This window comes from Balaenoptera musculus, chromosome 11, assembly GCF_009873245.2.
Source record: "Balaenoptera musculus isolate JJ_BM4_2016_0621 chromosome 11, mBalMus1.pri.v3, whole genome shotgun sequence".
In the NCBI taxonomy this organism is placed as follows: domain Eukaryota; kingdom Metazoa; phylum Chordata; class Mammalia; order Artiodactyla; family Balaenopteridae; genus Balaenoptera; species Balaenoptera musculus.
Genome location: NC_045795.1, coordinates 27,548,727 through 27,567,278, shown reverse-complemented (window position 1 = coordinate 27,567,278; position 18,552 = coordinate 27,548,727). Strand labels below are relative to the sequence as shown.

Below are 18,552 nucleotides of genomic sequence, written 5' to 3'. Positions count from 1 at the left end.
CTTTACCACAACCCCGAATGGCACTGCTGAACATCTGGCAAATGGACCCAAATTTGGTTCAGTAACATAACAGGCATTTTTAAAAAGATGTACACACATCTCAAAGGTGCAGAGAAAGAGTTTATAAGTTTACAAAAGAAAATGTTCTGAGAAAAAGGAAGAAGGAACATCTCTTCCCTTATACTTACTGGGAAGAATTAAGCCTCTTATGTTTAATTTTTATATGTCCTTAGAGTTGATTGGGAATGTATATATACACTTCAACGTAATCCCTCCCTTTTTATATTTTCCTCCTCTTTTTTTAAATTTCAGTAGGAAAAACAATTCATCACTTCCTCTCCCCTTATATTCCTTCAAATTTTTCCAATTAAAAAAAAAAATGAGGCTAAACAAAACAAAAAGACAACCTACAAAAAGACAACCTGAGGAAAAAAAAATGAAATAATGCCATTTGCAGCAACATGGATGGAACTAGAGATTATCACACTAAGTGAAGTAAGTCAGAGAGTGAAAGACAAATACCATATGATATCACTTATATGTGGAATCTAAAATATGACACAAATGAACCTATTTACAAAACAGAAATAGACTCACAGACACAGAAACCAAACTTGTGGTTACCAAAGGGACAAGGGCGTGGGGGAGGGATAAAGTAGGATTTTGGGATCAGGAGATACAAACTACTATATATAAAATAGATAAACAACAAGGCCCTACTGTATAGCACAGGGAACTATATTCAATATTCAGTAATAGACCATAATGGAAAAGAATATGAAAAAGAACATATATATATGTACAACTGAATCACTTTGCTATACAGCAGAAATTAACACAACATTGTAAATCAACTATACTTGAATAAAACAAATTAAAAAAAAAAAAAAAAAAAAAAGAGGCTACCCAAAGGCAAGGGCTTTTTGGCCATAATACCCTGCTTTGAGGCAAGCAAGAAATGACCTTACTTCTCGCTTTGCTCATCAGTTCCTCTGGCCCCGGAGGTTTTTCTTCCACGGGGAGTAGTTCCTCTTTGCTGGTTGGCTACATTCACTAGGCAGTTATAAAGGTGTGATATTACAGAACTACCTGATGGTGTAGGGGGCCAACGATAAGCTGCTGCAGACCAGGCTCCACTGCAGACATGCTGGCCTGATGTCATCGTTTTCTTCCCGGTGAGATTTTAGTGGGACGGAAGCGGCAACTGAGAGGTGGCGGTGAGGAAGCAAACGCTGCTGAGAGCTCAAGAAGCTTTCTTAGGTCTGGGATAGGTTTGCAGCCATAGTAAACTGAGACACAATACATTGCCTCAGAGTAGTCAGATGGTTGGAGGGCATGAAAGAGGCAAGGGTTCCAAGTGCAAGCACAGACCAGAGAATCACACTGACATAACCAGGGAACTGTTACTATGGGGAGGAGGCCAGTGCAGCAGTCACTGACCCAGTCCGGATACTGCAACCTTGACTAATGCAAAATAATAATCTTTTTCTTTTGAATCAATTTCTTTTGAAATCAAAAAAATAAAGGATTCTGTTACCCCGAGACACAAAATAAATGTATATGAGAAATCAATCAAATTTAGTATTAGTGTTTTGTAAAAGTTCAGCATATGTACAAAAACAAATTTTGTATCTATTGTTATGACTTTTGTTTGTCTCATCTGAGTTTATGTTGCTGAAAGCACTTAGGAGAAGTTGGTATGTGAGACTTCTTGTTATTGATATGTTTAGAAGAATTTGACTAGTTCAGTTTGCAATGTTTAAATTCTTAAGAGATTTAGCTTTACAAAATATTAGTTTTTATTTATCAATTATATAAGCAGTATTAAATATTGAGAGGAATAATTTAATATATTTTAAGTGAAATACATTGAGTTTCCAACAAACACAAAAATTCAAAAGCCCTTTGGATGTTTAAGGTTTCACCAACATAGTTAAGCCAAGACTGGCACTCCCACCTGCTGAGGGGTCAATTCTAAGACCCCAGGTACCTTCTTTGAGGACTGAAGTTCTCACACAAAATCAGTCATTTGTATTTCTCCAAGTATTAGCAGTATCAGAGCCAGCCAGCACAGCACCTGACACAAAGCAACTGCTCAATTAAAGTCGGCAGAATGGCTTATTTTACTTTAGACATATTATGTACCTGAGCTCCTTATTCTGAGCTAGAACTTATGAATACAGTAGCTGGGAAAGGTCTCATCACCAAGAATGGACATGTCAGGAGTAGAACACATTTGTGGTTTCAAGTGTTGGTGAGAGCAAAAGTTGCTTCTGTGAAAAAAATGTAAAAGAAGAAACACTCAGTTTGGTTCTTTCTCTTCCGGTCCCAGGGGTTTCAGGATCTAGGGCCCAGCCCAGGAAGCCCCCAACTCTGATCTCCACTTTCGTCCTGCAGGTGCAGACATGGCCAAGTCCAAGAACCACACCATGCACAACCAGCCCCAAAAACGGCACAGAAACATCATCAAGAAACCCTGATCACAACGATATGAATCTCATAAGGGGGTGGACCCCAAGTTCCTGAGGAACACGCGCTTGGCCAAGAAGCACAAGAAGGGCCTGAAGAAGATGCAGGCCAACAATGCCAAGGCCATGAGTACACTGCTGAGGCTATCAAGGCTCTCTTAAAGCCCAAGGAGGTCAAGCCCAAGATCCCAACAGGTGGCAGCCGCAAGCTCAGTTGACTTGCCTACACTGCTCACTCCATGCTCGGGAAACGTGCTTGTGCCTGCATTGCCAAGGGTCTCAGGCTCTGCCGGCCAAAGTCCCAGGCCAAGGCTCAAACCAAGGGCAAGGCCGCAGCCGCTGGTGCAGCTGCAGCTCCAACCCCAGCTCAGGTTCAGGCTCCCAAAGGTGCCCAGGCCTGCTCAAAGGCTCCAGAGTAGAGGCCTTATCTGCCAATGTGAGGACAGAAGGACTGGTGTGACCCCTGGGCTGCTGTCTGCATGGGGCTGGTGTCCTCCCGGACTATTTGTACAAATAAACCTGAGGCAGGATCTGTCAGTAAAAAAAAAAAATACAGAAAGAAACACTCAGTTTGATTCTGATATTGTCCAGCTGAACTGCAGTCCTGTGTATTGTCAATCTGATTCGATCATTTACCTTGGGCAGGAGCCTCCCATGCTGGTAACTGGGAGTGAGTAAGCTCGTTGTACACTTGTGCATAAACTTGAGCAACTCCTAGAACTGTACACTGCACAAACTGCAGACACAGAGGGTGTGAACCCTTCGCTAAAGGTTGGAGATAAGAATAAAAGAATCCAGAGAAAAGGCATAGAAAAGGGAGTTTAAGTAAAGTAAATGACACGAGACTGTATCCTTATAACTCTGATTATCAACAGTTTGATTCTTGATGCCCTCACACTGGTCTAAAAATTAGATGTGCACTGGAAAAGATTCTGAATGCCGCATGGAAGGAGACAAAGACGAAATTACTGTGAACCTGTGCACATCTTAAATCTTAAATTGAAAGCATTACCTGTTTTACACTTGGAGTTGTTCTGGGGGCAGAATCCCAAAAGTAAAGTGTTCTGAAGCCCTCAATCTCCTTGCCCTCTAAATCCGTATTCCCTGGCAAGGGCCAGCAAAATTTACATGAAACAAGTCTGGTGGAACCAGAAGGAGAAGCTTGCTGTCTCCTGGCAGCCTGAGTGCCAGGAGATAATTTCCAGCTTATTTACCCTGCATTATGAGACAGCTACAGATGTATTACAGTTCTCCTCAATCACTTAGTTATGAGCTTATTAACTTTCCTAGCAGCTGGAGTAATATCTCACTATTTGAGAAAGAGAGATGTGTTAGTGATTAAATGACTTAATAAACAATCTGTCACTTTTCAAGTTTCATAAACCTGAGCAGCACATTTATGAAGGACAAGGAGGTAGGTTCCTTCATGTATTCAATATAAAGCTTATGAGAGGTGAAGGAAGGATAATTTCAGGGTCTCTCAGATTCCCTTTCTCATTTAAATGTACTCTGACAAAGCAGGTAAAAGTGAGACCTATTTAGAAAATAGGTTCCATATTTGCTATTGAGCAAATAAGGGAAAAAACAAGTCCTATACACTCTTATATTCATATTACACACACACACACACACACACACACACACACATATCATTGAAATGTGTGTGTTAGGAGTGGGGAAACAATCATTTTTAGCTAAGGAGAAATTGCTGGCCCCAGACTGCTCAATTCCAGCTCTGCCATTTTACTTGCTGCCTGTGTGACTCTGGGCAGGTTACATACATCAGCGCTGCAATTCTCAGTTTCCTTCTCCATACAATGAGGGTAATAGTAGTACTTTCCTCGTAGGGTTGTTGGGAACATTAAAATGATTTTTTAAAACATTTGGAACAGTGTCTGGCACATAAAAAAGCATGCATGCAAAAAAAAAAAAAAAGCATGCAATAAGTAACAATTTTTATTAATCAAAGGTAGCCCCCAAATTAACTTTACGACGCAAGTCAGACTTAAGTAAATTTACCATTAATTTGTGTCTACTGGAGAGCAGAGGATATTTATTTGCAACATCCTCAGTGCTACTTTGCTATTTCTCTTCAGTGGGATGAACTGGGGCCGGATCTGCTCTCTCTGTAACAAATTAGCAGAGAATCTCCTCTGCTTCCTTGCCTCATAAGATCCTAATGGTGTGAAGTCAGGAGAAAACATCATTTTCCACTTTCTCATACTCTTCGTGAACCAAAGGTTCTTGCAGATCTGTTAACTTTCCTGCAACATCTTTAACAGTAGAACAGAGGGGGAAAATCTTACTTCATGAGTAGGACTTTACTGTTTCTTTCTTCCACAATTGAACTCTGCTGGTTAATACAAAATAGCTGAAAGAATGAGTCCTTGAATTATGACACCACTCTGTGCTTGAAGGACATTTTCCAACCAACAGCAACAGCCCTGATAGTAATTTTAAATCTGGTTTCAGTGAACACATCACAGAATCTCAAGGGTCTAAATTAAGCTGATTGTTAATTTGAATAAGAAAAAACAAAAGCATTGATCATATATGCTACTTCCTGTGAAACATGCGACTGAGTTCCAGAAGTTCTGCTGGATCTCCTTATGCGGCTGTGATTTTTCTCCCAACGTGTGGTCAGTGCATCACTGGAAGCACAAAATTCCTCACTATGTTCATTGCAGAGCCTGTGACATGAATGCCAATGAAGGAAAAAGGATCCATGTAACATTGCAAAGTGTCACGTTGCACAGAATCTTGAGAGTATGATTATAAGAGAAACTGCTTGACTTCAAATCATCATGTTTTTTGTGTTCACCTACACTTGACAGAATTCCTGATAAATCTCTCTTACTCATCTCTATGCATTGCTTAGTTGTTATTTTTAAAGATCCAGGTTTTTTTATGAGACACAAATCTCAGGCACTTCCTCAGATGCCCTCAGTGCCGGCAGCCTCCTGGACCCTGGCTCACTTGTACAGCTGCCGTGCTAAATGGACTTATGGGGTCTTCTCAATCCCCTGTCTGGGGCCAACCAGTCACCTGCCCTCGGGATGCCAAGCCCTGTACCCTTGACTGCGCACGGCTAGAGTTTCTGCCTCCTCCTTCTACATCTAAATTTGGATGAAACACCATATCACAGCAGAGGATTTAAATTCTGAATTTCTACAGTAAGACCCAAATGATGCATCCCAGAATATGAGAGAGTTAACTCCCACAAACAGTAAACTTTGACTTATGGGAAGCAAAAAACTAGAGAGCTAAGAAATAAGTTCTTGCTCCTTCCTCCCTCCCATAGATGCCCAAAGTCACAGTCAGTTTCCCCTTGTCAGCCTCCAGAGCAGCCCGTGTGTCCAGCAATGTCTTGCCTCTGGGCAGCCTGCCATGAAGTGGTACTCAGCCTGGCGGTGCATTCCTGCTGCTTCGCCCCTGCCACTGCCTCACTTCATTTCCCTCATCCACGTCATGCTGGGCTGGGTTTCACCTTCAAAACTGCTGCGTTATCACTTTTATCTTTGCTCCAGGCTCTCTTTTCTAGGGAAACTGGGCAATGACAGTTCTATTTTTCTTGTATTTTGAGATAATGAGACACCTTATCATTTTACACTTTTTGTCTTCCTGAATAGAATTGTGACTTTTGGGGATTAAGAACACTAGCATTGTAAATTAAAGTGAGCTAAAATACTGCTATGAGCAATAAAAACAAATAACTTGATAGGGTCTGGAAAAAAACCCATAATTAAATGTCTACTTTCATCTTATTGGGAGACCAAGATAATTCACAGCAGAGCAATGCATCTGTTTATAAATGCTCTTAGGAGGAAAGAAAAATAAAATTTGTTTAACAAGGCTCATGCCTTTTACTTTTCCAAGAAACACAGCAAGAGGCTAGCACCTGGTGGTCAGAGGAAGGATGGTTACGGCAGCAAGGATGATCATTCATAGCGCACAGCAAACACTCGGCGAAGGCAGGAATAAAACGTGATTCTAGACAACGGTAAATAATTATTTACAAAAAACAATAAACACAATTTACTGACTCTACAACAAGACCCCAGTCTCACAGGCCTGCAGACGTTTGTTAGCTTGTTTGTTTTTTTGTTTCTGTCTGCCCCTGGTTTGTTTCTAGGGAAAGAAATGCAATGCGATTTGCAATCCCCCGTCTCTTCCAAGTCCACTCCTTAAAGGAATCAGGAGATTCTCTGCACGGTCCTTCAGTTCCCACCCCCATCCCAACAGAGAGAACCTATAAGATGGCAGCCCAACAACTACCTTTTAAAATGTCTCAAATACATAATTTAAAATGACATAACTAAATATAGCTTGACAATCAACTCTCTTCTTTTAACTGAACACAAACTATCATGAACGTCAGAGAAGAGTAAGAGGAAAACACTCTTAGATTTTCAGGTTCACTGTTGTTCCTTATTTATTTAATAGGCAGTGACTCTGCTGAATGGGCTTGCAGGAGGGCAGAATACACCACCCCCAAATATGTCACTTTGGCGTAAGGATTATTTTGAGCTAAAGGCACTTAAAAAACAGCAGATGAGAGAAGGCCATTCTAATCTCCCCTCTTCTTCCTGAAAACTGAAGGAAAACTCCCGTGTGAAAGATGCCCTCCCTGTACCAAGAGAACATTCTTCCATGGGGAGTCAAAGCCAAGAGACTTGTATAAAAACAGACCTTCTTAAAATAATTCTCATCTTCCTTTAACCTCGCCATATATTTTAATTACTTTTCCACAATTACCTCTCTTTGTTCAACCTAGTAAAAAAATCTTTAGGTTTCACCATTGCTTTGGGTCCTCCTTGCCTTAGGAAGGCTCCCGCATCACGTAAAATGTATAAATGTGTAAGCTTTTCTCCTGTTAATCTGTTTTATCTCAGTTTCATTCTCAGGTCCAGACAAAAAAACCTAAGATGGTAGAGGTAAAATGTTGTCTCCCCTACAAGTTCCACCTCCTTTCTCCTTCACCTTCTCTGCAGCACAATCCGACTCCTGCTAACCTACTGCTTGGGGCCGAATCAGTGACAACAGCTGCTCCTGTGAACAACTGGCGTCCCCAGCAGCTGACCCACATAGAAGAGAAGCCAATCCATTGACATGGGATGCAGCAATCAACTAAATGTTCTTTTACAATTCTGTGTGGGCTGTTTAGCACTAAAGATTATTTCATGGTTCCAGACTGACTAGCGGAACAACAGCGATATAAAAGGGAACCTGCGGCTTATGTATTCACATAAAAATGAAAAGGGTTTATGGCTACCTTAAATGATAAATACTTGGTCTTCATCCTACTGCAGCACTGACACTCCTGCCTTCGAAATGTTTATCCCCACTCCACTAGAAAAGTTCCCTCTTCTGTGCTCCCTGTAGCATATAAATGATCATAATGTATTTGCCACTAAAGCTAGAAAGGTTAATATACCCCCAGAATCTCTCATTTCCTACTTCCTCTTTTTTTACTGCTACTGGTCGATTCCATTCCCCGTAATTTCTCACCAGGACAATGGCTTCTAACATTTGTCCCCGCTTCCTGATTCCCTCAACCCCAATGTATGCATCCCAGTACATCAGAATGATATTTTTATAATCCGTTCCCTATCATTCTACACATCTGCTCAGAAGTCACCTAGAGCTCCTCGTTGCCAGTCCCACGAGCTCTCTAGTTAACTGTTCATGATACACCCATGTCACAGCACCACTGCTGATGCTATTTCTCCTGCCTGAAATACTCCCTCTCTGACTTGATAAAATCTGTGTCACCATTTAAGCCCTGATTCAAATTTCTTCTTTTCATTGAAACTTTCCGAGACTTTCTGGCTCAGGCATGATTCACCACTGCTTTCTCTACATTCCTGTAGCAATTCATCAAACCTTTTACGGATTTTAAGAAATGTGTGTGATTAATGACTACATTTCAGTCTTTCTTCAGTTCCTCATCAGCTTAAGTTATTGCAATTACAACCCTTCCTGAGCTCTGTAATTGGCCTATGTATATATACCAGTCTCTCTTCCTCTCTCCGTGAGAAAAAGGGCAAAATCCTCGCCATGTTCTTAATATTTATTTATTTATTTATTTTATTTTTGGCTGCGTTGGGTCTTAGTTGCGGCACGCGGGATGTTTGTTTTGCAGCACGCGGGATCTTTCGTTGCAGTGCATGGGCTTCTCTCTAGCTGTGGCTTGCGTGCTCAGTAGTTGCAGCATGTGGGCTTAGTTGCCCCGAGGCATGTGGGATCTTAGTTCCCCGCCCAGGGATCAAACCCGTGTTCCCTGCATTGGGCGGTGGATTCTTAACCACTGGACCACCAGGGAAGTCCCTTGCCATGTTCTTATACTCAGTGTCTGCCACCAATGTCTTGCTCATAGAGGGTCCTGATAATATTATTTCTCAATAAGCTTTATTACACAAGAATTCAAATTAGGTAATTTGGCCTATTGTGTAGCAACCCACTTATTTTTTGATAATTCCACTTGATTGCTTAATTGTATATCTCTTACTACTCACACTTGGAAACAGGCCCCAGACTTTCTAGCCCACGTGAGAAGCAACTGAATTCGATGAATATTGAGGAAGAATGCTAATTTAACTAATCATATAATTCTTTGTCTCTTAATTAGAAAATGAGCTAAAAAATGCTTCCTTGAGGTGATTTTTTTTGTATTATTTGATGCACTAGAAAAAAATTTAAAATGCACAGTTAAAATATTACCTGTTTACTTACATAATTTTATTAATTTCCTTCAATATGCCAGATAGACACCGTGTTTCTTGTGGTGAGGGTTAAAGTATGCAAAGTCAAATAAGACACCACCTCTTCCCCCGAGATATTTACAGGCTGGCACAGTCCCAGACACATCAACAACTCACATCCAAAACCAATGAATCAAATGATAAACAGGGGTACAAGCAGTGCTGTGAAAGGGCAAAATAGGAAAAAGTAGTTCAAACTTAAAGACCAGAACATAAATATTTCATGGAGGAGGTGACCATTTATAGGATATTTACCAAATCAGGCCCTGATTGTCGGCCTATTTGTAATGATGATAGGCTGACTTTGGATTCTGTCAAGATTGGTTCTTTTTTCCCCCCTGAAACAGCAACTTGGTTTCCTTCTGTTTCATCCATTCCATCATTTCATAGAATAATGGAAATGTGCATATCATTTTTACTTGTTATTTATTGTTTAATTATTGCACAATACAGTTATCTGCGGAGTTAGGCACTATTAAGCACAACTTAGCAGGAAGTGTAAATCTTTCATCAAGTTAATTCCCTACACAATGCTGTTACCTAGCATCTCTGAACTCAGGATCATTTGCAACAGCAGTTTGGAGAATAATCTCAAAGAAACACTGCAGACTTCACTGACCATGTTTGTGAAAAAATGTCCATTTTCCTTATGAATTGCTCAAATGCTAAAAAAATTTTTTAATTTTTTTGAGATAGTTAAATTCACTACAAGTAAATAGTATATAATATCAATCTGGATGTAAAAGTTAGTTATACATAAACAGCCATTCATTTACTGATTATAATTGGAATATTAACGGACTCACTGCTTTTGTAGACTACCTAAAATTGCTGTCCTTTAAAAAACAGGTATTTAAAAAGGGATTTCTCTAATACTGATTTCTAAACAATTAAAGTAGTCACATTACTACTCAGTATTTTATGTCATCAGTATAAGTATACTAAAATGTTTTTATAATGTCCCAAATTACTTACAACTTCTTCTCTGCATCCCTAATACCCTCCCAATTCCCACAATAGAATTTACAACCCTTTCTCCTATAATCAATAGACGTAGAGAATCTTGTTCTTAGAATAAATTTATTCTTAGAATAAATCAAAATCTAGAAATTTATCAATGCTTATGAAATTGCTGAATTAAAAAACCAGCCTACTACAAACTTGAAAGAGTAATTATTGTGGTGGGGGAGGTGGAGAATAGAAAAAATATGCTGTGCTCTCTAAATGTATTCAATTATAAATTCTTTTGCTAAGCCTCTAAAATTTAAAAAAAATATTCTATGTATCATTAATGTATTTATGCCAAGGAAAGGTAAACAATTACAGAAACTTCCTAGACAACACCCCCCAAGCAATATAAAATACAATCACTATTATTAAATAAAGCATTTGCTTCTCATTATAGGCAGTGTTGATTAACAAAAGTGTTATTTGAATCTCACTTAATAACTCTGTGTTGGGCAAAATCTGCTAAGTCTCTGCCTCAGTTTTCTTAAACATAAATCACGTAATACAGTGTTGCCAAAAAGCTTCAAAGAATATAGCACTTTGTGCAGGTTTTCTAGGAGTGAGCTGTAATTCATTACAGTAGGGATCATGGAATTTTACAATAACATTCTATACAACATTTTACAATAACATTCTATGATATCACTGCTAAGGAGAAAACTTCTTGGTAGCTTCTAATGGGACTCAGAAAAGGAAAACCAGAAGATCAGTCTGTGATAGCTTTAACATCAAAACAGAAGGAAAATATAACCAAGTTTGTATCCTGATCCTGACATCTTCATGCCTTCCATCCTGTATCACATTTTTCTAGAATAGTGGTAACATTAAGGACTTTGCAACAAAGTCACAGCTAAAGTGACAGACACACAGAGAGAAAGACAGGAATAGAACCCAGCAGGTCTGACCTTTCCTACTCCTCCAGCCATAAGAAGATTCCAGAGAAAGACAAAGGGCCCATTATCTATAAATAATTATTCTTATTATAATCCATATTTATAAGGCTGTGAGGTTTTGCAAATGATTTGAAGTCATTAGTTATCATTTTTTAATTAAATTTGAAGATGAATTAGGATAGCCAAAATTTCTGAGCTAACCTAAAGTTCAAACAAAGGAAAATAAATTTTAAATAACAACCTCCTGGTCAAACCATTTGTCTTAACCCTTGGGAAGAACCATGACCTAGAAAAGCAGAATCAACTTGTGACATTAGTTGAAAAGAGAGAGAAAGAGTACCCCTCTTAATTCTTAAAGATTTTTTCTTACTAATTTTAAGTCAACATCTTGAGATATTCTAGAATAGGAACTAATGCACAAAATTATTATCTGAATATAACTTTTCTCTTACTGCAGATGAGAAGAACTGTTGGGAGGCTACGTGATTTGACCTTCTGTGTCCTTATATGCTCAAAAAATAATCTGTATGTGTGAGAAACCGCTGAAATGTTACTAGGACAACATGAAATAATATAAATAATAAATAATATACAAAAAATAATAGCAATGGCCAAGTGGTACAGACTATTTATGAAGCAGTGCAGATTCTAATCCTGAGTGAAGTTTACTCTCATCCCAGTATGAAGCCAAAATTTTATCTAATATAATACTTATCAGAATTACAGCTTTTTGTAGCCGTCTGCCTATTCTTTCCTTCCAAAGTTAAGGCCTGTATGGAGTTATCCATAGAGGAACCAAGTCAAATTCAATTTATCCCCTTTTCCAGAAGGTCACCAAAAGCCCTCCCACACAATGAGAGGAAAATAAAAGTTAATGTGGGCATTTTTATTTTGGGGGGATTGCACAGAAGTATACAGTTAACTCATTTTATTTGAAGAGGATGGATTCCAACTACAGAAATTTTAATTACTGTAAGGAGAAAGAATGTAATACTTACAGAGAAATGTCCTAGTTTAGCGATTCATGGAATCATAGATTGTTAGAGCTGTATGGGACACCAGGGACCATCTACTGTCAACCCTGAGTTTATGAATGAGTCAATCAGAAACAGGGAAATTGAAAGAACATGTGTAGGGTCGAAAACTTTGCAGGTAGGGACTAAAATGAAAATTTCCTGACTACAAGTAATTCTGCTTTCATTACATTCTGATCTTTAATTCACTTCTTCAGAGCACCATCTCTGCGATACCTTGGTCTGAGCTCTTGAAAACTACTTTGTTGAAATCTTCGAAAGTTCCTCGTAAGAATGAATAGATTTGAAGTACTATTGCCATGTCCAAGGCAATGGAACCGTCACAATATTCTCTGTGTATGTATGTGTGTGTGTGAATAAAATCACTGTAATCAAACCAATGTGCTAATGACATAGGATGAGAAAGGCAACTCAGTGCAACAGAACAGAGAATCCAAAAATAGATCTCAATATATATGGTAATTTAATAAATGACACTGATGGCATTTTAATTGAGGGGAAAAGATAGATTATAGCACAATTAGCCAAACACCTATGGAAGAAAGTATATTTTGGCCCCCGTACCAGAGAGGATTGTTTTCAGTTTGAAGTAAGAAAAACCTCGTGATACAGTAGCTTAAACATATGAAGGGTTGTTTTTACAAGTAGGTCTAGGGGAGTGTAATTCAATCTATGTCAGCTGCTCAAGAACACAATCTACTTTCTATGTTTCTGCTCCATCATCCTCAGTGTTTTGGCTTTCATTTTCATCATTGCAAGATGACAGCAGAAACCGAGGGCATAATATCCAAATTACAGACAAGAAAGTAGGGGAAAATGGTTTTAAAAAGGGGGCTTAATGGGTTTTTTATTTCTTTTTAACAGGCTTTTGTTCTTACTCAGAAAAGAATGCCTTCCCCATGGACTTGTGCCTATAGCCCAACCAGGGTCATATGACCTCCAAACTGCAAAGGAGCCTGAGATATAAACTCTTAGCTTCTAGCTTTGATAACAGAGGAATGTCAGAGGGCAGGATTTGGGACACTGTTGTGGAATAAGCCAACCCACTGAGTCTACCACATATTAAAAAAAAAAACCAAAAACCAACAACAACAAAGACTAAGTACATTAAAGAATTAAATGTAAATTAAAATAAAATTTGTTTTAAAAAAAAGAGACTATACACAAATAACAAATGCTTGAGAGGGTGTAGAGAAAAGGGAATCCTCCTATATTGTTGGAGGGGATGTAAATTGGTGCAGCCACTATGGAAAACAGTATGGAGGTTCCTTAAAAAACTAAAAATAGAGTTGCCATATGACCCAGCAAGCCCACTCCTGGGCATATATCCTGAGAAAACCATAATTCAAAAAGATACATGCACCCCAATGTTCATAGCAGCACTATTTACAATAGCCAGGACATGGAAGCAACCTAAATGTCCATCAACAGATGAATGGATAAAGAAGATGTGGCACATATATACAATGGAATATTACTCAGCCATACAAAAGAATGAAATAATGCCATTTGCAGCAATATGGATGGGCCTAGAGATTATCATACTGAGTGAAGTAAGCCAGACAAAGACAAATACCATATGATATCACTATATGTGGAACCTAAAATATGACACAAATGAACTTATTTATGAAACAGAAACAGACTCACAGACATAGAAAACAAACTTATGGTTATTAAAGGAGAAGGGAGGTGAGGGAGGGATAAACTAGGATTTGGGGATTAACAGATATACACTACTATATATAAAATAGATAAACAACAAGGTTCTACTGTATAGCACAAGGAACTAGATTCAATATCCTGTAATAAACCATAATAGAAAAGAATATGAAAAAAGTATGTCTGTATGTATAACTGAATCACTTTGCTGTACACCAGAAACTAACACAACATTGTAAATCAACTATACACTTCAATATAAATAAATAAATAAGACTATACATCCATGTAGGAGCAAGGGAGACATTCTTAAACAACACTGGAAAACTATACATAATAAAATAAAACTACTTATATATTTTTTAATTTACAAAAAAACAGAGTTAATAAATAAAACATTCAGAAAATGTCTGTTACATAGTTGCAAACACATACATAGAAACACACACACACACAGACACACACATATAGACACGCACACAAACCCACCACAAAGAATCCTTACAAATTTACAAGATAAAAAGCTCAAATGAATAAATGGGTAAAGGGTATTGGTTGGGTAATTCTTAGATGAGTAAACTGAAAGAGCAAAATAACATAAAAAGATGCTCAACTTCCCTAGTTATCAGCAAAATTCAAATTAGATTAACAATAAAATATCACTTTATATTTATGAGACCCACAAACATTTTCTAAAGAGAGACAGAGATACCTTCTGTAGCGAGAACCCTAGCAAAAGGATATTCTTTTCCCTGGTGGTGGAAATAAGTTTTATACCCTCTTCAGAAAGCAATCTGGCAGCATCTTTTAAAATCTGAAATGAATACATCCTTGACCTCAGAAATAACATTCCTGGGAACCTAGCTCATAAAATTAAAAACATTAAGACATAATGATATAGCTATAAGAATATTAATTGCAATATTGTTCACAGTGGCAAAATACTGAGGGGAAATTTAACATCAGTCAACAGGAAAATGGTTGGCTAAATTATGTTATATTCACATACTGGAATAATATGTAGCCTACTATTAAAAAACAATAAAATTTTACCAAATTTTACTAGATTTCTTGCACATCCTTAATATCTTTCTTTTTTATAGAATAGATAAACGATATCCTGGGTTCCTGACTGAGGAAAGGATTTCTATGTCACAACCCTTTTTTTCTCAGCAGTCTTCTGATTTATTCCACTATTTTAAATTTTGATATTGCAAATAAGATGTCCAACACAATCAGATATTTTCCTTTATGCAAAAACTTGTCATTTTTTTCTTGAAATGCATACATTTTTTTCTTCATCCTTTGAATTCATGTCTGGATGTCCAGTTCATGCATCAGGCTATGTCCAGATTCATGTAATTTTTTAAAAAATCTCCCAGATTGGAATTTGCTGAAGCTTTTAAATTTTACAGTCAGATCTTTTCTCAGCTTAGGGAAGTTTCCCTCTAATTGTTTAAATATTGCCTTTCCTTTAACCTTTTTTCTCTTTTTTCCTCAATCTGTATCACGCTTTTTACTCATATTGGGTCTCCTGAATTTCTTTTCCAAGTATTTTGTCTTTTTATTTGTGATTTCTTTTTCTGTATCTTTTAACACGCTGCTAGGAGCTTTTTTTTTTTTGGCACATGAACTTCTCACAGTGATTATCTCTTCTAATTCATGTACTGAATTTTATATTTAAAAAGTTCATGATTTTTGAACCCCCAAACGGTCTTATTTTGCATTACATTTGGTTCTTCTTATATGATCTTTTCTTTGTATTTTCATGTTCATCTCCTTCCTCTGGCAGACTTATTTGATTGTTATTATAATCCAGTTGTTTACTCTGAAACTCTCTTTGAAAGATGCATCAGTTTAAACCAATGATTTTTTTCCCTCTGTGTGTCAACTGAATTTTTATATAAAAAAACTGATAGCTGGATATCCTTATTCCCTTTTTATATCTGATAGCTGGATAAGTAGAATAATGCAGGTGGAGAAAGGCAGTGTGCTCTCTAGTTTTGTGTACAATTAGCTCTACCTGAGGCCTGTCTGCTTTTGAGAGTCCCACACTCCCCAAGCCTTTAAGGCAGGGAAGACTCACCCCACTTGCTCAGTTTCCCTCTAGGCATTTGAGCATCAGGAACCACTGGCACTCACATTCAGGTCAGCATCACACACACAGATCCAAATAACAAGAACTTCCTATAATTACACTTGCTGGTCCATGCCTTTACCTCTGCATCCATCTCCAATCAATTTCTCAGCACATAAAAGGATGATACCTGAACCAGTTCAATAGCGAAAAAGAAACTCTTCCAAACGTAGCAGCCAGTAGGTCTCTACAGGTCCTAGGCTCAGAAGAGGCAAGTTGCTTGGCATCGAAGATAAAAGGAAAGGAAATCCTGTTCAAATTGCTCTTCCTGTTACTGTGGAAATTAAAACAAACGAACAAAAAACAAAAACAAAAACAAACCCCAAAGCCCAAGATGATATTATTCTTTAAAAACATTATAGGCTTCCTATGTGTTGAATTATAATTCACACCATTAGACAAAAATGACACCCACTTTTCTTTCTAAGACATGTCCTTCTATATCTCAGGTTGTGTGTGTAGCTGTTATGACAAAATGCACCTACGATTCTCAAAAGCAACATGAGGCATGCCTAAATATTATTAGTACCCCTACTGCTTACCTGGAGGCACAACCTTAAATCTTTCTGAGGTCCTAACCAAGGGTATTACAGCCATACCTCATATTTTGATCTCTGCCCTGAGGTCACTTCTCTTTGAGAGCATTTTGCTGGCTGGCAAACCCGTTCTGGGACCTCTATATTTCCTCTAAGTTCTGAAAACTAAACATTTCATTTTTAGTCCATCTGGCTCTCCTCATGTTTATCATAGCCAGTTGGCAATTTTAACATTCTACCTGAGATTAGCAAAAACCTGAGATTAAATAATATTTTCTCTTTCTCATGTTATTGCAAGCAGGAGTTTCTGTTTTGCCAGTACATAATTTTTCTCCAGCCTAAAATAACAGTTAAACTTTCACTGTCCCTCAGATTTTCACCAACCTTCTCCACAAGGCCCTTCCACTTTCTCTATTTAATAATCACCTTGAGGCTCTTCCAGATTTTTCTGTCACTGGTCCTCAAGCCAATGCCACAGGCTTTAGTTTTGTGTTATAGCAGCACTTCACTTTTATGGTAGCATCCCAAATTCTGTTCCAGTTATCTACTGCTATATAACAAACTACTTCAAACACAGAGAATTAAATCAGAAGCAACCCTTTATTTTCTTCTTGCAAATCTGCAATTTGGATAGAGCTCATTGAGGAGGACTTGTCTAAGGTGGCATGTGGCACAGGAGGGCTGACTTCAAATGGCTAGAGGCTAGGACAACTTGGGGCTTTGCAGGAATCTCTCTCTCTTCATGTAGTCTCAAGTCCTCTCCATGGGGTCTCTCCACATGATCTTTCCAGCCCACCATTTAGAGTGATCTAACTCCTTCTGTGGCTGCTCAGGGCGCCAAGAACAAGTATTACAAGAGACCAGGCAGGATGCTGCAAGTTGTTTTACAGAGTGTTCTTTGTTATACAGGGTCATCTCTAATTCAGTGAGAAAAGGGGACTCCACAAGGCATGTACAAGGGGACAAGGACTATCAGGAATGAGGGTCAACCTGGAGCCTAATTACCACAACCAGCTCTCCTCCTCCTGCGCCCCAGACACATGTCTTTAATTACATTCATTTTTTTATTTCCTCTTTTATGTCAACAACCTTTAAAGAGACAGTGCCTTTTTATTTAAATGACCATAGTTGCAGTTTGCATGTGTTATTCAGGCATAAACTATTTATGGCACCACTTTCAAAAGGATGTCATTTTGGTGATGAAATATTTGGTCACTCTTCTCATTATTATTATAGCTCTAGCAATGCAAAGAGTGTCTGGAACATACTTGGTAATAATGTAATAAATATTACATTACATTTATTACGTAAAGTAATAAACGTCTGTTGAAATAGTTATTTTATCAATCATTATTTCTATAATAAAGAATGACACTAGAAATAATGAGTAGTGTGTTACAACTGCAGCATGAAAGCAAGAGAGTTCATGCTTTTGTGTGAAGGAATCACTCTGATGTCCTTCTGGAGGTTACTAATTTCTCAAACTTAGAAGTCAAATCAATCTGCATATCTGATGAGTAGGGTCACTGATTTCTAAAATAGTCAGCTCTTCACTTAGAGCATTCAAAAAGCATTGACCTTAAAGTCTCCCAAAATAAACACATATGAATATTTTCTATTTTCCAAGCCACTTCCACAAGGCACTTAATTTTTTTTTTCCCACTGATCATTGTCAGAGCTTCCTTGTATTTTCCCCTTAGAGGACAAGGGAACAATGCAAGGGTCAAGAATTTCTAATGACATATTTCCAATTCCCTTTTAACACACCCATAAAAATGATCTTTTAAAAAATAAAGACTTCATAAGTGAAACAAAAATGTTCTGATCTATTTTTGATGACATTTACTTTTCTTAAATGTTCCTTAAAATAAAAAAAGATAAACTTCAAAGAGCAAAAGAAAGACACAAGGTCACCCTTGAGATTCCATCCTATCTATATTTCCAGGACCAGGAGTTTTCAGTTTATATTTACCTTCTAAGAATAAAAGGACATATAAATTTTAATGTATTTACCAGCTATAGTTCTTGCCATGGTGTCTTGTAAGTAGTCACC

The 18,552-nt window shown here is 37.9% G+C and overlaps 1 pseudogene; it reads left to right on the top strand.

Annotated features, from left to right (window-relative positions):
• Positions 1-997: 997 nt before the first annotated feature.
• On the top strand, positions 998-2,887 carry LOC118904123 (annotated as a pseudogene).
• The last annotated feature ends 15,665 nt before the right edge of the window (positions 2,888-18,552 follow it).